General features: G+C 28.8%; 1 protein-coding gene across 1 annotated transcript in view; it reads right to left on the bottom strand.

The window, feature by feature from the left end:
- LOC136985099 (AP2-associated protein kinase 1-like) overlaps positions 1-21,210 on the bottom strand; it is a 66,475-nt gene extending 45,265 nt beyond the window's left edge. Inside the window, exon 1 of the mRNA XM_067282302.1 lies at positions 21,096-21,210. The gene's annotated coding sequence lies outside the window, so the exon portion shown is untranslated. The remainder of the gene's footprint in view (positions 1-21,095) is intronic.
- Positions 21,211-21,690: the final 480 nt, after the last annotated feature.

Genomic DNA, 21,690 nt, shown 5'->3' with positions numbered 1-21,690 from the left:
CATTGAATAAAAATTGCATTAAGAAAATATAAACAACTACATTAATCATTCAAATTAAAAAGTCATTCTATATTAACAGCAATAATGAAACAGCATGCATTGCAAATAAATTATAATAAATGAAATGTATTAAAATTTTAAAAATTTCCAATGATAATTAACATTTAACAGCATATAGAACATAAAACACATCTTTTGTTACGAAAAAATCTCCATTCATCTGTGTGAAGTCGCAATTTCCTATAGGTTAATGATAGCCTTTAATAGGCTATACGTGACCTCTGTCTAATCCAATACTTGAAAAAAAATATTATTTATATGTTTAATTAAACAATAACATTTAGCTTTTTGTTATAGCTATTCTGCTTTTGCATATATTCATGTAAAATATTTTAATAGTATACTTCAGTATCAAATATAATGAATAATTTATTAAGAACTTAAAATGAACTGAATTGACTACTTTATATAAAATTTATGCTCTTTTCGAATTTTATCATCAATTTTTAATAAATTGAGTGTTGCTTAACTATGAAATTTTTAGAAAAATTCTATGATATAACAAAGAATAAATTGAAGAAGTATAGTCACTGATGAATTTGTTTTTTTATAGCCTTTCTATTGCCATCTAGAAATTACAAATGCCAACTATTTAAATCCAAAATGTACCTCCTTTTATGAAAATAGAAAAACTGTACAGTTGTTGACCGCACCCAATGACAGAAAAACCTGTGGGATATTTACTACCTACTAGTGAAAACTAATTAATGATTATTAATTACTATTAATTAGCAATTATATTAATCTCCAGAATTAGTAAACTCTGTAAGCATTTTGGAAAGATAAAAATATTGTTACATTTCAGTTGTACTGGAAAAGCTCTTATTGTCTTAGTGAAATCATCTGTAATTTTGAATATTAAAAATAAATAAAAATAACGTATATTCTTTATTTTTATTGTTAAATGTTTTAATATAACTTTATAAATTCAAATAATAGTAATATAGTTTTTATTATAGAGATCTTAGGAAGGAATGAGTTCTAAAAACTGATAAGAAGAGTTTTACAATTAAGCATGCTAACTTCTGTAACTTTTATTTAACAGAAAACAAGAATGATTTTGATTTTCCTAATAAGTATCCTGAAATCTATTTTCTTATACATTATAATAATCCAAAGATACGTATATCAAATGTCTTTAAAAATAATGTATTTCCAAAGTATTTTTCCTAAATTTAAATTAATGAGTAAATTCAATTTATTTATAAATAAACACAAGCAAAACTAATAATTTAGCTTTTAAATTCATACTGTTAATTATAGTTTTAATTTACAAGATTTTTTCTTAATGTTATCAAGGTAAAAATTAAACAATTATTTCAATAATCTGAACACTGAAAGGTAGAATACTTTTACAAAAACCTTTAGCCTAAATATTTTCATTTAATATCTTGTATAGCTTTAAAACAATAACTAATTCAGTATTTTAATCAGCCTTAAACATATGATATTTGATATTTGCTATATTTTATTTAACATAAAAGAAAACTAACATGTTTTAATGACTTAATAAATGCAAACTGATAAAATTAAATGATAGAACAGCATTGTGTTTATATGACACATTATAATAGAAATAAAATAATGTATATGTAGTGATAACAATTCTAATTATGCATTAATGAACAACAAACTAATGACATAGTAGTACTATAAAAATAAGTTTTATGAATCAACAGAATAACAAAATTATTAACACAGTTTATGTCTATTTAATAATGTATTTACTAAATTATTTAGTATGCATTTATTAAGTTATAATATTGCAGTTCTGTATAATTTAACAATTATCTTGACTTGCAATAATAATTACTATAATTATTATACATCTAATAATTACTATATATATATATATATATCTGCAGATATATATAAAGTTTAGATTAAAATAATCCAGATAATAAGATTTCAATATAAAGAAATAAAAATATAATATTTAATAATTACATTATTGTTACATTAAATAAATTTAAAAAATGACAGGAAAATTTATTAGTTATGATTTTCTAAGCACAAAATTTTTATTTTAATTAATATTCATACTAATAATAAAATACACAAGAATGACTCAAGAAACAATATACTTCTAATTAAAAACTAAATAAAAAAATTACAAAAAATAAAAACTAACTGCATCAATTATCATCATTTAATATGTAGAAGTTGCTATTAAATTTGTTGTTTCATATTTAATAAATATAAGTTTATAATTTTCTATTATTGAAATTTTAACTATATAAGCTTCTAATATTCTGATGGAAATACGCTTCTTCCAAATACATCAAAATTAATATTTTAATATTTAAAGTTGAAAAATTCATTATTATTATTATTCATTAATTTCTAATACTATTAGTTATTAGCTTTGCAAATCAATATTAAATAAAAGTAATTGTTTCCTAATAATCCTTGTAATATTGAATAATAAATACGCAAAGCTAATAACTAATAGTATTAGAAATTAATGAACATGTGTACTTCAAATAGTTTCAAAAAATGTGTAATAGTATAACTAGGGAAGGACCCAGGAAATCCAGGCCCCTTTACTTTTGTAAATAAATTAAGTAAAACATCCATCAAACCCAAAACTCCAGCATTGAAAACATAAATTTAATGCAAAATGAACATTTCTGATTGCCTGAAGCAATCATCATCAGGTTACAGAAATATTCTAAATAAGAACATAAATTTGGAACAAACAAATTTAAAAGGTAAAGGACAAAGTTTGATTGGTTAAAAATTAAAAACTGATTTCAAATAATGATGCCAAGCTTTCAGAAGTGTGTAATTATCCTTAAAACTGATTGATGTTCTCTAAGTCTTGTAAATTTCTAAATTTCTCGAGATATTCTAGTTTGGCCCTTGCCTTCGTTAGGCTTATCATTAGTTTTCGATATTCATTAGCCGGCATCGCTATGTAAATATATAATCTCACTATTCACCGGAACTTGTAATAATAATAAAATAAAAAAAATAAAAAAAATATCGAATATCGAAAACTAATGATAAGCCTAATGAAGGCAAGGGCCAAACTAGAATTTCTTCATAAATGTAAACGGAGTGGGGTGTTTCCCATGTCCATTTCTCGAGATATTTGAGTTGATTTAATTGGTTCAAATTGGTTCATGCAATGTAAAAGTTTAGTTCTGTTAAAATGCACTTGAACTTGTTGATTCATTACAAATACAGCCAGTGCACTAGTGTTGTGACCTTTTTTAATGATGCTAAAGGCTCCTTTAAACATTGGCTAAGTGGGTAGGTTATGGCCTCAGAGTACTGAAAATTCTGGCCATTCATGTGGTCCATAACTGGAATAGTGTATACTCCTGGGAGTTGAAGGTCACAGAAGACCATTAGAACTTTTAACCAAAGGGTATACTGTTGGGTTGTGTCCAAAACCAATAGAGATGTTATTGACTTTTGCTATTTCCTGATTAGTTCATTTGAGTTGTTCAATGTACCCCACTGACTTAAAAAATATCAATGGTCTTTTCAAGTTGGAGTTTGTGTTTGGTGAATGTTTTATATTAAAATCCAGTTTTTAGGCTGCTTTATTCTAAATTAAGTAAAATTCAATCAAGTAAAAATTTACATTTATCACATTCAAAAAGATTTGAATGTGACCAATGCAATTATACACATGTATCATACACAATATCTAACAATGAGAGGTTCAAAAATGTATTTCATAGATTTCAATAAGTTTCATGTGGTTATTCTGGGCCACTAAACATTATCTCTCTGTAAAGTATATGTTCCACTTGTGCATTTTATTCAAGAAAAGTGCAAATTTAGATCATGACAATATTTCTTTCAGTCCCAAGATCGGTAGATACTAAAAAACAAGTAATTTTCATATATGTGTATGACAATGCTAAAGGGCTATGCTTTGGCATCACTTGACCAAAGGGTCGACATTGCATCGGCAATGACTATGATGGCAAATTCATCAAGACTGACACCACTGTCTTTCAGACAGACACAGAAACCATTATTTTTGTTTTTTGCAAGCAGTCACATGTGTAGGTGCTTGGGCCCGGGATAAACATGGTCTGAGACAACTGGAAGAAGTGCAGGCTACTACAAATTTAACAATAAACAATAACCATTTATTTACACATACTTTTTACAAATGTATATAGAAGTTGGTTAAGACACTCAGCTGATGCTAATTATATAAAACATGTAGGGGAAAAGGTAACCCCTGTGTGTGTGGGTCCCTGGCCACGAGAGAGAGAGAGAGAGAGTTTACAATCATTCGCGTGTCAGTAAATACCTTAGTTAGTAGAAGTTGGTTCCTTTTTGGAATTGCAGAATTGGCAGATCAATGTACTCCTGGTCTGCAAGGTTCAAAAAAAGCTTAAAAAAATTGAAAAGGATAGAAGTCTTTTGATGTCTTGAGAAGGGCAGAGGATGGGTGATGGCTTGAGCAGTATCCAAACAGGATCAGGCGTGAACATCAGTTTATAGAACTATCGATGATGGCAAACTCTCTGTCACGTCATTGAACCCATCCTTTTATTCTGGGGTCTTCCCCTCACTGCACTTGCCTTTTTTTTGGTACTGTTTAGTTCTACAGTCCAATGGAGATTTTTCCGTTAGTTTCTAATGACACATTCAATGTGTCACCTTAAACAAGAAAGCAAGTCCACGGAAAAGTTATAATCATATCCTTTATGATTTTTTTTATTTCGAAAAAATATTTTGAATAAAATTTTTCAAGTCTGGGCTCTCACATATGTATATTACACCCTTAAAATAATTTTTGCAAAAATTTGCATTTTTATTTTTATTTTAATCACAATTTACTCCAAATGTTTGATAATCAATAAATGGTTGTGGTAGTTGTAGAAGGTAGCGTGGTTGTTCATGAATTCTATAGTCATATGTTTGCATTCACTGAAAGTTTTTCTCATTTTTAATTTGGTCATTTTTTATTTCTCTATAAACTGTGATGATTTTTGAGTTAACATTATTTTCAGTCAAATAATTTACTTACAAAAGAGTATAATTAGGAATGTAATGAATTATTACATATAGTTCTCCTTAATCATTCAAATTGCTGTCTGGCAAAATTTTACATATACTGATGAGTCATGGTTGTCTTAAATCAAGAAAAGCACCTTGTTTTTCTACACCATGTACACCAAATAAATGTAGGAATCATACCATAACCACACACTGTTCTACCATTAAAACACATCATTAATATTTATAAAAATGCATTTTTCTGTTTTTAATTGTGAGAAGTACCAGGCATATAAAAGCCTATCACTAAAGATAGGTGCCAATAATTGATTTGTGTACTAATGTATAAATTTTTATAGCATGCAACCAGTTATGGAACTCTCAATTTTCTTGGAGATGCATCAGATTGTTCTGGAGTTTTGCTATGAAAATTTCCACTGCCTAAAGAAATAAATATATAAGCCTAATGTATAACTGTTGATGGTTATACATTAGGCTTATATACTGGAAGATACTGGAAGAGTAAATTGAATCAGAGGTCCAGGTAGCGTAACTGGCAATCATACGCATGGTAAGTGGGAGTTGCGGGTTTGAGTCCCATTTTGGGTCGAGTCTTTTCTTTCGGTTTATTCTAAATTAATTAATTAAATATTATAATTATTAAATTTAATACGAGATGGCATCTAATGCCTCCCTCTAGTGCCAAACTTATTTGTAATTCATAATTAATATTTCCAAAATATAGCCTGCTTATTTACAGCAATTGTGGGTGTCTACTTAAAGAAATAAATGTTACATGGTTGACAGAGTGGTGTACACATGAAAGGTATGACTTTTACAATCCAATTAGGCCTATAATTTGCACCCATTAAAACATCATTGTATCTTCTTGTTTCACAAATCAAGTATAAGACAAAACTTATGTACAATTATATTCCCTGTTTGTAAGTAAATTATTCAGCTGAAAAGAATATTAACTCAAAAATAATCATAGTTTATAGTGAGAAATAAAAAATAACTAAATTAAAAATAAAAACTTTCATTAGGCACAAATATACGAGAATAATCCATGGGCAGGAACTGAATCCTATACCTCCCTTCAACTTTAATTGCTTGCTGACCATCAAACATTCAAGGTGTTTCAAGTTCTCATTAACACCAAAAAATGTTAATTTTCACAAAAATGATCAGTTTCGGACATAATATACATATATATATACATATATAATTACTTGTTTTTTAATATCTACTGATTTTGTGGATCTGAAAGCAATCTGTCATCACAACCTAAAATCACAATTTTCTCAAATAAAATGCAAAAGTGGGGCTTAGGGTTTTACAGGGAATACTTTATATGCCCAGAATAATCTTTGCATGATTATTCTGGGCATAGAAAGTACCATCAAAATCCTTGAAATACATTTCTGAGCCTATCTTTTCAAGAGTTTACTCTTCGTCCACAATGATACAGAGTAAATATAGGTTTACACATTCTAATTTAAGACCATTTTTAATATAAAAATTTTTATTTTTAATATTGATTCTGGTTATGCTAGATATGTGGAGATGATTCTAACCATTACTAATTTAATATTAATAATTTTATTACCTGAATATGTAATCAATTATTTTTGTTATCTTAAAAAAAAATTTAGCAATGTGTTTTATTATAAAGTCCTTGATATTTTGATGAGATTTTAAATGTATTATTATAAAAAGTAATTACTGCACTAATTACAAATGAAATTACTCTTTTTACATTCCATTCCCCAATTAAATAACTAGATTCATTAATTATCAGTTATTTCATGTTTAAAATGTAGTTATTTATAAATTATATTATTTATTCCAAATCAATTTAAACAGAAGATATAAACTAAAAATAGCAGATACATCAAAAATTATTCATTCTATGTAAGTTTAAAACAGAAAATTGATTATGCAAATTATTTTCATTTTCAGCAAAAGCATTGAATTTATCAGATCAATAGTTTAAGAATTCTTTTCCTTTCTTAAGTATTCAAAAAATCCAATAAATGTAAAATATTCATAAAAGAAAAATGTAATTTTTTTAAATACAGTTTATCACATTTTTATAAAGGCTAATTATTTTATCAGTAATATAATTATATTGATATATACAGGAAGCCCTTGGTTTATGCTGCAGTTCTATTCCTACAAAAGCCAGCGCAAATCAAATCAGCATACAACGAACCCATATTTACAGTGAGGTATAGGGTTAGGTTCTACATAAATGAAAAACAAGCAAATAATTTTGTTTATTAATACTATATAATACAAAATACATATTATAAATTTAATTTTTTAAATGTATTTTATGATAAAATAAAGTGAAATGTTTTTATTAAAAAATCTTAAGAAAAACAAATGATATTTCAAAGTTTTGAATCTCTTACATTTTTCGGAAAAAAGTATCCATCTTTAATTGTTTAGATTTTTGTTTTCTTTCATTAAGAATTTCGGAATATGGTCGAATGGATGTGACAATGCTCCTTTTTACATTTGCACTTCGCTCCCAATCGTTGTCTAACTTTTGTGAGTTAGACAACGATTGGGACGAACGAAAGTTCATCCATCAAACTTTCCATAGTTGATATGATACACTAACCTGACATAGAGCTGCAGACGAGCGGAGACACTGATTAGTTGACCACTGGCCACCGTGGCGCATATATGGACCATTTATTTTGAAAGTGGTGTAAGTCCAGTTTTGGAAAAAATTGAGAAATCACACAATATACATACAATTTAGTGTAAACTTTTTATTTATAAACAATTCACACTTAGCATTTTAAAATAACCATACGCTTTGATCAATTAAAAATTCATTGGTAAATGACATTGCATAATCATTGATTATGAAGGTGGTGTAAGTCCATTTTCTGCAGTGTAATTAAGCACTTGGGCTGTCCATAAATTACATCTGCATTTTCCTTGAACTTTTACTCTCCCCTCTTGTCCCAGTTTGTCCAAGTTTTTGTAACCCTTCCCCTGTTTGGGTCCAACATAATGCAACCCCCATTAAAACCTTCATCAATTTATGAATGATAGATACCATAAGTGGAAATGAAACATACAAGAAACTTTGAAATAAATATAATAAAATGCATAAACTGTATAAAATTTAATGAAATAAATCTATGTCCACTAATGCTCAACCCCCTTGTCCGACTTGTCTTAAGTGAGGTGGTTAACCCTCTCTTAAGACAAGTTGCTTCCAGTGTGGACATCATTTATGGACAGCCCTTTACAACAGAGGAATAAAACTATGAATTTTACCAACAAATGTACAATTTAATGGAATGGAAAAAAATCCATGTAATAAACCTAAATGAAAAGCAGTGTCTGATGATAAGCTCATAATAATGATAAACTTATAAAATAGTTTAGCAATAAGTAAATATTTTTAATATTCAGAATAAACAACACTATTTTATTTCTTGTTATTATATATAAACAAAATCAGAATAAAACAATGCGTTTCAAGTGAAATTGAGTTTTACATAATAGAAATTTAATGAATTTTACACAGTTCAATAATTATGAAAATGGTGTAAGTCCATTTATGGCCCAGAAAGAATATATTAGTTTAGTTAAACTCACATAGAAGTCTTTATGCAATCAACTTACATATTTCTAAAGTCATAGAAACATTGTCAAACTTAGTACACTTTATTTATATTTTTGAATCAACTAAACTGCAAATGTTTAAATATCTCGAAAGAAGAAAAAATGGACTTACACCACTTTCAAAATAAACGGTCCGTATAAGGTCAGTTTGGATGGAAAAATTTAAGTTAGTTTCGTCTCACTAACAATGGTTTGTGATCGCCAGAAGTGCTACTGCGTCATAAGGTGTTTTCCTGAATGAAATGACAGGTGATACGAACTATTCGCATTCATTGGCACTCTGGGTTTGTATGCCATTTATTGGACGATTAGACTTAATAACTTTACTTGTGGGTACCTAAACATTTAGTATCTTAATTTAATGCAAATGTATACATACTCAATAATATTAAACAGAGAAAATTAATTATTCAATAAAAATCTTTGTTTTAACAAATGTACAATGTTGCAACTCAGTATATACATCAACACCAAAACCAAAATCAGTCTAGCATAAGGAAAATCGGGGAATTACACCACGAAAGAGCAAATTGCACAGTGACATCACTGTGAATCGACATAAACAGAGGATTACCTGTATTCTTAATAAACAAAAACATATGTTTCAATCAGATATGAAATATTTTAAGATTAAATTGTAGATTACTAAAAGTTTTTGTTAGTCTTCACAAAATTATTAATTTATAGAATACTGTAATTAATATATGGGTTATTCAAAAAGTTTCCGAATTTCTTGAATAGTGTGCCTCCAGTTGGTTATTTTTTAATCTGCTTGGAGGCATTGTGTCTGCAGAAACCTTCTGAGTAACATGTTTCAACCTGTTCGTTGATATCTTGTTGTGGTGATTAGTTATAACCGTTTATGTGACATGGTGTTCATGGGGTTCGGTGAAAAATCAGATCTGCTAAAATGAGCTTTTGAAGGAGAAGTGTTGTTCTGTGAAATTCTGTATGAAACTCGGGAAATCCTTCACGGAAACTTTTGAGTTGATTACCAAGGCTTATGGTAAGGGTGATAAAACATCACCCCTTCCCAAAAAAGCTTGACAAGTTCACTCAAATGTTAAGGCAATGTTGACTGTTTTTATTTTATGCAAAGGAGGTTGTGCATCATGAATACCTACCTACAGCCAGACAGTCAATACGGAGTACTACCTGAAGGTTATGAAACGCCTAAGAAACAGAATCAGGTGAAAACAGCCCAAACTTTGGAGTAGTGGCGAGTGGTTTTTTTCACCTCAACAACACACTGGATCATTCATCCCTCAGAACTCATGAATTTTTAGCCAAAAACAAGACCACTGTGCTTCCCCACTCACCCTACTCACCTGACCTGGTCCCATGCAACTTTTTCCTGTTCCCCAAACTAAAAAACACACTCAAAAGAAAAAGATTTGCCACCATTCCATAGATAGGAAAAAAAACAACGAAGGAGCTTATGAGCATTCTGGAAAAAGCTTTCTTGGACTGTTTCAAAAAGTGGAAACACCTTTGGGATAAGTGTATACGTTGAGGAGGAGACTACTTTGAAGGAAACCCTGACAAATAAATTGTAAGTGAAGTATTTTTTTTGTAATAAATAAAGTTCGGGAACTTTTTGAACAACCCTCATAATTCAAAAATTAATTGTTAATACATAAACTACTTTAATCAGAAAATAGTAAATGCTTCAAAGTTGAAGAATGCAAACTAGTTTCAACATCTATGTTAAAATACTCAGAGATGCCCAAAGTCTAAAATGAAAATATAAAATGTGGCTTTCCATATCAACAGGTAGTTGAAGTTTGATTAAAATTATGATGATTATTTCAATATATTAAGTACAAACAAACTGGGCATTATGCAGTATATAAACCAGATTACAATAAAGATATATTAGACTTCTACAGTGATACAGACTTTGTTATGTGTAATATAAATATAAACATCCACAACAAACCCAATATATAGCGATAACAGTTGGAGGGTTAGGTGTAATGAAACAGAGAACAACATATAGTATTGTTATATTACTTGCTTTAATTGGACAGACAGTGATTGCAACTTCCACCATAGAGACAGAAATCATAGCAACAACTGAGGCAACCAAAGAATCATTTGGTAAAGTAACTTTCTGAAGGAATCTTAAAGCTGAAACATAAAGTACAATTGCAAACAAATAATCAAGTAACTGCTAAACTTGCACAAAACATATTGAAATAAAAAACTTTTGTTCATGAAATTGTAATCCAAGGCAAAATAGGTATTGAGCAAATCTCAACTGAAAGACAAGTTGCAGATATTATAACAAAACAGTTGGCAAAGTTTCAAGGATGTTAAAACATCCTTACATCACAGTGCAGTATGAAGCATCAAAATGACACAAAACAGCAATTGATCACAGGTAAATTCTAGTTGTACTGAAACTAACTTTACTAAAGTTTATGGTATTAATTGGAAACAAAGCATTACCATCAATTTCAATACTAAATTTATAATTAGTTAATAACTTGAGAAATGAGTAAACACTCTTATCATTTGTAAAAGGTTGTAAACAAAAATACATGATTGCTTTAGATCAGTTACATAACTATAGGATGAGGGAAACTAGGTTAACTCAGTCAACTTCCAACATCTTGTAAACAATTATATATATAGAAATCAATAATCATTGATTAGATAAGATAGAAAGTTTTAAAATTTTATTGAACATGTAATTTTATTTGTAAATGACTTGATTGTGCACCTCCTATATGAAACATTATTCCATCATAATTTATCTTATGAAATGATAATTTTCAAATTCCTTGTATCATCTATTGTTAATACCCAACTCGTACCACCTTATATAAGCAGCCTTGTTTAAAAGAATCTAACTAACGTTTTCGATCGTGTTTAACGACCTTCTTCAGGTTAGAACCTCGAAAAAATCGAACATAAGAACGTTTAGCAGTAACGACCGCTCGTTTGGAACGTTTTAAGAAGAACATTTAAATAGGATGGCATGCGCCATCTCTACGTCGATGAGTATTAAATAATACAATACAGGAGAATAATGTAAAGATAGATAACAAACAGTGAACAATAATAATAAAAATATATGCCTCGTGGGGATATTGAAAATAAAATACTAACAGAATATGGTGCGTGCTGAACATCTCATATACCGAGGGAAGGGTAGGGGCTGTGCAGAGACTGACCGGCGGGTTCAGCGTAAGCTTCTGCAAATCCGCCTTTCTGGCATTTACGTGTCGCCTGAGCGCCAGGCCGTAGATATTTTACTAGCCTCTCGGAAGTTTATGGATTGCCCTTTCTGGCTAGCTTTGTAGATATGCCATGCCTCTGTATACCGTAGGTGCTTTATGTTACGAACTGTTTGTATTAGTCTTGCTTGGGCCCATTCGGCTTGGACTTCCTGGGGATCTGCTAGGACATAAGTCGCCAGCGCTGTGCAAGGGTGTTCGTTTCTTATGTTTCTCTGATGTTCCGCTAGCCTTTCCCTGAGTGATCTTCTGGTGGCACCAATGTAAAATAATTTATTCTGCCTCAGTGCGTCCGTAATCGGGATTTTGTAAACTCTCGGGAGGGAATTAGTGTCCGGGGGGTCTTTATCAGCTCTTAACAGTTGGTATATAGTGGGACTCCTTTTGTATATTATTCTTTTGTTTGTAGCATTTCCTATGCGTCTATATATTCATCTATTGTTACATGTTTATCCTACTTAAAAAGTGTGATGTAGAAAAAAAAAATAATAGACATTATTAAGATTTGCTTGCTGACAGAAGAAAAGTACACATTCATTTCAACCAAGAAATGAAGTCTATATTACTATGCATTTAACATGCATAATGCATACTTTAGGCATTTAACATGCATATGTATGTATGTATGTATTTATATTGCAATTTTTAAATGCATATAAATCCAGATATTAGTTATCATAGTGATTGTACTAGTTTAAAGTAATGTCTGTCTGCATGTTAAATCTGATTGAATATATTATGATAATGTGTGTGTGTTCAGACAAAATGGAGTTTTTTCCCTAATTGTTTTGATGTCTATTTTGGGTATTCGTGTTCTTTATTTGTAATATTTATTTCTTTAACTGCCATATATCCTCAGGCTATAATTTGGCAATAATTATTATAATTTACTATGTCTTTATATGGGATCTAAGATAGTATATTTAATGGGTTTCTTGGAATAAACTGGGAATTTCCAAAATTTAGAAAAATGGGTTAATTCTTTATCTAAACACAGAATTTATTGTGTGGCTAAACACCATTATTGTACTGTATAGTTATATTTTATATTATATTAGAATATATATTTTCCTTCCTTCTTCCTAGTACTATTATCTTCCCTTCCTGGTATTTTCTCCCGACCGGTGCTTAACGGCGCAACAGCAGGTGGTCTCTTGTGGACAATGGGACAGTATGCGGCCCTCAGGGCAGAATGGGGACAGAGTGGTCATTCTTTGGCTAGGACTCGAGAAGGAAAGACGCGCCAGAAGTAGCTCTCCACCATGTTTTTGGGACCACGTGGAGACGACAAAGAAGTACGAGGGAACGTAGAAAAATTCGGATCGAAAGAAGAGAAGTTCAAGAGTATTTTTGTCCCCATCTGTCAAGGAATTTACGTTTTAGTGACGAAGTTACATCGTTTGTGATTAAAAAGAGATCCACCAACCATTGCATATAACGCACCGTGATAATGCCGTAATATTTGGGTACCCTTTTCTCTTTCAGTCTATCCTTTACTTTATTCGTCCTCATTTTCCCATTATCCTAATTTAGTTATAATTAGTTATAAGTTTAGTTATAAGGTGTATATATATATATTTACTTGTCGGGGAGAGATATTTTTTGTATTGCTGGCATCCTACAAGTTCCTGTATCTCATCACGCAAATTAAAGATTCTGTTTTTGAAAATCCCAGTTTCTTTGTACTCGGTATTCGCATAACTCACAATTGATTGTAACTGCTGTGTTTACCATTCATTGCTAATAACAGACTGTACACGTGTCAATAAATGTCTGATCTTTAATATAATCTAGTGTTTGAGTGTATTGATGTATTTGTTCTATAACTTGTTATACTTGATCATTATTTGTGAAATAAGGTTGCTGTGAATAATTGTTCTTTTTTGCTTAACTCCTTTGTTCTGTAAAAGTAAGACAAACATATACTTGTATAAATTTCTCATGAACCATCATTTTATGCTGTCGTGCCTATTTTGAGTTTTGTGGCAGTGTAATAAGACTGCATGATGAATATTTTCCTTTCTTGTATCCATTGTGATAAGTGATTTGCCTTCAAAGCATTTTGGTTGAGTTGGTATGTCATTCATTGCTTATGAGGGTGGTGGTGATTATGATGTATCTATACTTTTGCTAGTGCTGCATTTGCCAATAATGGTCAAAAAACACTGGAAGTCTTCAATCTTGTTTACCCAGACAATATTTACACCAGTATTTTTTTTTAAATGCCACCATCAATTTTTCATTTTTCTACAGAAGTGTTTATATACCTAAAACCAGTCATTTATAAACTAGCTGTCCCTAACATGGAGAACAAACAGATGTTGTTAAGCAATTGCCCACTCAGAAATTTTGTTTACAAGTCACTCTCTGCTTCATTTCTCATAGATCTTATTGGTACAGGTGGTCTTAGTAGAAACTTATGCTCCTGCTCTATGACTCATTGGGACTACTGAAGTTTTGTCATGTTGATAAGATGGTGACTACAACAGAGCTATTACTACTCATTTAGGGATTTGTGAATTATGGGATCAGTGGATGTTGCCGATGTGGCATGATCAAGCAAGTAGATGCATGCAAAAATGTAACTTGTAGTAAATAACATATATTAAAAGCAAAATTTATTATTATTAAGTTTGACTTTTTTGGCAAATTTTGGCTGGGTTTTCATTTTTTACAAATGCATTTGTAGGGTTTGTGTCTGTTAAGAAAAGGGGTTAATTTCTTTTGGAGATATTTAAGTAAAAACTGGGGCCACAATTCTTTAGGGGGCTGAAAAAAATAGAAAATTTTACAAAAAAAAAAATTTTTTTTGATATTTTTGATAGATACATAGATACTATATGCAAGGACTAGAACATGCTGGATCACATAATTCCTCCTAAAGGTTGACTTATACAATCACTGAAAATCATGTAATGCTGCAGCTATAAGATGCAAGTGAACAACCTGAAATAGATTGCAATGTTCATCTTGACAAATAACTTGTGTGATTCCCTTTTGCACAACAAAAAGAAAGTTTTTCATAACAAAGAAAAGTTTTTGTAAGCTTACAGTTCCTGTAATAGGAGGAATTCATTTTTTTTAATAAAAAATACACATCAATTTAAAAAATAAAAAAACCATATTTGTTATGTCATCATTGTAAGTTTAACTGCTCTTCTTTTTTCTTTCTTTTTGCTTTTTTGCCAGAAAATAGTCATGCAAAGTTATAACTGTTACTCCTACCTTACTTTTAGTTCCTTTTCACCACTGCAATATATTGTAGAAATGTTTGCACCTCAAAATATCCTAGTTTGAAGCAGTTTCAGCTTCATTCAATTTGTTCTGAAATTTTTTATTTTGAAAAAAACATATTTTCTTCTTGAAATACATATATTATTATAAATGTGCTAAATGTAATCTTAAGTTAAATATTTTCATAAAGCAATACATTTATTATAAATTATATACTTTAGCTTTATTTGAGGCTTCAATTTTCTACAAGTATAAAGGTTTAAAATATTTACTAATCAATTTTTGAATTCATAGAAATGTGACATTATAACTTTGAAGGAGAAGCAAAGCAAAAATTTTTATCATTACCTACCCTTAATCATTTTTCAAAATTTAATATAGCAATTTTATAAAAAAGCAAATAAAAAAAGAGAAAGGAAAACTAAACATTTTGTTGCATTGGAAGCACTTGCTATTATTCAGCATTGTGATATTCAAATCATTATAACAGATGAGGAGGAAGAGAGAGAGTGCAAAGAACTGTGTTTTTTGTTTATTGAAGTTTTTCTTCTTCAAAAAATTTAAAGATATAATAATTTTGAAAATTCACAAGTGCCTTTCATACACTTAAGTTTTAATTGCCTAAAATGTAATATGTTTAATGATACAAGGAATTTTAAAGTTAAAAAAATTTAAGCAGAAAACAAATGATATGAAATAAATATATAGAAACATTCTTTTGTAAAATAAAAAAAAAATTGTATCTAAATTTTCATTCATTCAAATCAAATATATTGAATAGTCCAAAAGTAAAGAATTCTTTTATCAATTTTTAATTTAAAAAAAAAATTAAATTCTTAAAAAATTGGTAAATTAAACAGATTACAGTACATTAATGAAAACTTTGTCATGGATTGTTTGCATAAAGTATGTTAAAACAAGAGTTCACAATGTCTAAAATTTACAGTAACTTGCTGTTGTAAAATAAATTAGAAATGCATCAAAATCTAGTTTTGTTACAATCCATTAAGTCAAATGGTCCAAGATAAAAGCTTTTCATTTTTTTTTTATTTTTCAAAAATAAAGAATTTGTTTCAGATATTTTTTCCTTTTCACTGTGCAAATGTTAGTATTTTTTGTTCCTATATTTTAAATACTGTAATTGAATGCTCTAGTTGAATAGGAAAAACAGGAGGAAAATAAGATCAAATTTTATTCTTTTGCTGAACAGATTTCTGACTACCAAGGACTACTGAAAACCAACTAATATATATAGAGTAACATCATCTTAGTTTCTAAAAAAGTAGGTTAAAAACTGTGCATGTCAGGACAAGTTACATCACATCCTCTCTTTGCATCATGTAGCAGTGCTTTATAACATGTCACTTTATTAGTATGAAATGTACTGATTGCAGAGTTTACAAATCCCCTTATTTATTATTATTGAAAAACTATGTATTTAAAAACTTGTTACTTTAAGAATATCTTTGAAACAATCTCTAAAACTACAATAGTATCTAAAAATTGAAGCAGCACTATTGTTGCTGATCATAATTTCTAGAGTCTTGCTTCGGAACGGATGTGAAATTTATAATTCTTCAATATGAGTTTCAAAGCAAATATCCAAAAGTCATAACAGCAGTGCTGCTTCAACTTCTAGAAGTTTGCTGTGGGTTTAAGGAATCTTTCAATACTACTCTTAACTTTCATTTAAATCCATTCATCCATATGAGAATTGATACTAACTCACTATAAAGGCTTCAAACACACTATAAAGAATCAAAATTTTGCAATACATCATCAGTTTTATTTTTCCTACATTAAAAATCAAGTTACAGATTGCATCTTTACTTTAATGCATGATTATATATGTATTGCTAACTTGAAAATTGACTGTTTCTAAATAATGGTGTCACATACATACATAACGATGTCAACAAACTTTTTATACAATAATCTGTTGCAAATCATCCTATATTTTTGCATATCATATGTTGATTTTGAAGCTTAATTTGAATATCTTTTTACATATTACACATTTAAATAAATGCATCTGTGTAAATACAGTGCATGTGTTCACGCTTGCATACGTGCATAAATTTGTCTAAATATACTTTAAAGAAATAATTCATTCTGTATAAATTAAAACTTGTTTGATATTAAATATTTTTGTAATATATGTATTTTATTCTGTCATAATTTACTAAATAAAAAAATATATAGTGTCTTCTATTTTATGCAAAATATAAAAATTCATAAATAATTTTCCATATTTTCCAAATCTATAAAGGACAAAAAATACTTAAAATTTACATATATATTTGCTGTTCTACATTCCAACCTCTAAAACTTATAATCTCTCAATTAAATACTATATCCATCAAAAAACTCATTAAGATTGTATTATCTATTTCAATTTCAATCAATCATATGTTAAAACATTAAACCATGTAAGAATAATTGAAGCATCTTTAAATGTATATATTTTTCTGATTCATAAAATAGTAAATAGTGTATGATTCCAAGAAAAAGGATATTTCATTATAAATAATTATCCATCATGTAAAAGGCTACTGTAAATTAAAACAATCTTCTTATGTCCCTTTTATTTTAACGGTGCACTACTTTCACTTCATCATATTGGTTGTTCCAAAGAGTTTTTTCTATTGTTCTTACCATAACCAAGATCACGGTTTCCCAAATTTTATAATCTTAACTCAGCACTGTGTCATGTATACTGGGGTGTTTTTCCAACACTATGTACCATGCAGTCATGTTTGCAGTAAGTTCAAAACTTTTTACATCTATGTTTGTTTTTCCCTTTTGTAAATCATTTCCAATTTAATCATTATTTTAGCTTATACCTGTTAATCAATAATCGTCATCCATATTTTATCTAATGTCACAACTCCTGCATTTCTCATAATCCATTTAAGTTTCCTAATGATCTTTTACAATTTTGTAAAATTACAATAAATTTATGCTAACCTGTATGTAATTTTCCCTATACAGTTGTAACACAAGAGTTGAAAAGGGACATAATTGTACAAAATGCATACTCAAAGAAATAAAAAGTTTTTCTAAAGCTTGTCCTCCTTTTTATTGATGGTATAATAAGTCTAGCAAAAAAGAAAAGCCACCTTAGTGCTTGTATAATTGAACATAAGACTAGACAAGAAGCGTATCGCATAAATAAATATGTATGTTTTATTTAGCACATACTAAGGGCTCCCTTTCCTTGCCTTCAGCAGCCCAATCTCGGCATTTCACAAGGCTTTCTACATCTATGTTGAAAGTTATAATTCTTATAGAAACAGTATTAGTTTTATAATTTATTGATTAAATTACTATAAATAATATTTTAAAATTTAATAACAAATAATCAATAGTAAGATAAAAGAAAAGGTCGTAATTTAAAATACCATAATTCAGAGCAGATTAATAATAATAAATATATTTAAAACATGCAGATGACACTTTAAAAAATCAATCATTCAAATGTCATAATGTGCTATGAGGCATTGAGAGCTAAATTTTGACATTTCAGCTAAAAAAAAATTATATATGTGTATATGTAGAAAGTGTAGACTTTTTTGTAGTAATATACATGACATCATCTTTTGAATATACAATTTTGACATTCAACATTCAATTACAAAATTTTAATATTTTAAAATTTGTATTACTTGATAAATTTAAATTTTTTCTGTAAACTTTACAAAATTTTATATAAATTTTAGAAAAAAAAAAGAGCATAATACATAAAAAGAGCATAATACATAAAAAGAGCATAATACATAATACAGAAAAAGAGCATATTACATAACTAAAATACATTTTCATATAGTGTTATATATTATGACCTAATCAGCATATTAAAAATATTTTATGCAACAGTAAAACAAATATAGCAATACTTCAAAAAACCCTTCGAGAATAAAGCTCTAACAAAAAATAACATGTTACAGTGCATGTGTGAGTTCATAGCAGGTATTGTTTATTAGTATAAACACACCCACCCTGCTACTTGGAATCAGTAGCTAATAGTCATTTATATCATTTAAATACAAACAATACAATTAATCATTAATGCATCACATTAGCATTACATCTGAGTAAATAAAAAAAATTAATATATTAATATACAAAAATTGCAATTAAATTTTAATTTAAGCATGTACAGTACTTTTTCTTAATAACAAAAATTAACTCATAAATGAAAAAGTGATTGATTAAAACGATCTCAACTTGAAAACTGTAATGAAGAATCCATTCTAAACACTTTAAATGGTTAGAGAGAAATGTTATGTGGTTTAAGAAGGTGAAACAGAATCATAATGATGCATTTTTTTAAATGGATTTAAAATCTGCATTACTTTATATATATATATATATTTTTTTTTTTCTTAATGACTCTTAAGTCTACTGCTTAAGACAACATCTATATTATTTTCATTAAGAATAAATTTATTTTGAAAATCATTTTCATTTTTTCTTAATATAACAACATATATGTCATTATCATCTTGCTACATTAATTTTGTTCTAAGAAAATTTCTTACAAACCAAATGTTTGGAATGTATTTACTTCATTAAGACATTACCATACAAAACATAATTGCATTAATTAATCTAAAACCATTCAAAGTAATTTTATGTTGTCTTATAATATAACAAAAGCTTACAATTTCTTTTAAGATAATTTTCATTCTTTTTTAAGTATTTCAAATATAAAAAAATAACAGTAATATATTTCTGCATGACATAAGAATATTTTTTTTTTTATATTCTATAAACAAGTTAATATTTCCCATGTACTGTACAATAACGAGGTTGAGGCCAAAGTTTTAAACACGAAAATGTGTACGTTGGACGTTTAGTGCCGCTTTCCTGTAAGCCTAGAAGTTTGACAATGGCGTTTGGAATGTCAAGCATGATCCCACTGACTTTCCAAACACCATTGTCAAATTTCTAGCTAACAGGAAAGCGGCGCTGAACGTCCAATGTACACGTTTTCGCATTTAAAACTCTGACCTCAACCTCGCTAATAACTGTTTCTTGGATATCATATACAGTATATAATTCCCTATAAAATGAAGAGATTCTACAGAAAATAAACAGATGCTAAAAACTTATATATAAATCCTTTTAGAATAAAAAAACTCCATTCTAAAAGATTTTCATACTTTTAAAGTAATAACTAAATTAGCCCAACAAACAACCCGGTATACGAAACCACCAAACACCGGTAATCAGTGGCATGTTTGCACCCGACTGACACAGTCTTCCGGATTTTCTTCAAGTTAGTAAAAGACCTACCGGGAGACATTACCCTCGGCAGATGGCCCACACGTCACGTCGCCACATAAGAATAAAACGAACAGACCGATTTAAGAAATCTCACTAATACACCAAATAAAACCTACAATTACAGGTTGTAAGAAAAAATGAATACTTGCACAATATAAATAAATGAAAGTTTCATTAAAAAATATTAAAATTTCAAGGAGAACACCTGACTGTTTTAGTGTTTTTAAATACAAAACTGCAATCTCATTTTTTTTCAAAATTTAGTAGTATGTATGTCAAAAGACTGCAATACATGTAAAGTGAAAGAATTTCGGTGATGAAATCATCCTATTATCACATAACATTTTAAATTGCAGTAGTAATATTTCAAACCTTATTAAGATATACATTCAGATGTTCATGTAAACATATCCAATTTACTGCTCATCTTTCATTATTTTATCCGTTTAAAACACGAAAGAAAATTCATATTATACAGGATAAAATAGATTTTCCTGTATAATATTATAATATACTTATTTATATATTATATTTATCTAAATAATCAAATTCATTTAGGCTTAGGCAAAAATTGAAATATTTATTCAATTTCATTACCGTTTTTATGATATAATTTTCAGTTTTATGTGAATAATAAAAATTTATATTTACCCAGTTATAATATTTTCTAGAAAGAAAATTTTGAGTGACATCAAAACCATGAAACTATTCATAAACTCCGATTACCGTGATTATGTTACGTAGGCTCTCTTCCGTCAATTTTATCACTCGCCACCTTCCGTCATAAAAGTGAATTACTTTTTAAAATAAATAATTTAGAATTTTTTTTTTAAATTAAATAACTACAGAATCTTCCTTCTTTATAATATTCAATTTTAACTAATATTATTTATTAATTATTATTATTAATGAATTAATGATTAGTGTTATTGAATTTTAAAATTTCACATTTTACTTGTTAGCTTATTTCCATTCATATCTTGTCCGCGTGAGAGAGAAAATAAGGCGATGTCTTCTTCGAAAGATAATCTAACCTTAATGGTCTTGGCAATATTCCGCTCCGTCACTTGGATTGCAGTTTATACATCTTTCGTAATAATAAATGTCATAACAGGATCAATTTAGAAGTTTTCATACGAGGATTGGCCTGTATATGTTGAACCCATTCCCCTACCATCTGGCTGACCCTCGGGGTCGTACCTAAATTACTTAATTTTATGCTTTTCAGCAACTATCTCACTCCCTG

The sequence above is a fragment of the Centruroides vittatus genome, unplaced genomic scaffold (genome assembly GCF_030686945.1).
Source record: "Centruroides vittatus isolate TY-2023 unplaced genomic scaffold, ASM3068694v2 contig_950, whole genome shotgun sequence".
Classification (NCBI taxonomy): Eukaryota; Metazoa; Arthropoda; class Arachnida; order Scorpiones; family Buthidae; genus Centruroides; species Centruroides vittatus.
This window is presented reverse-complemented; position numbering and strand designations above follow the sequence as displayed.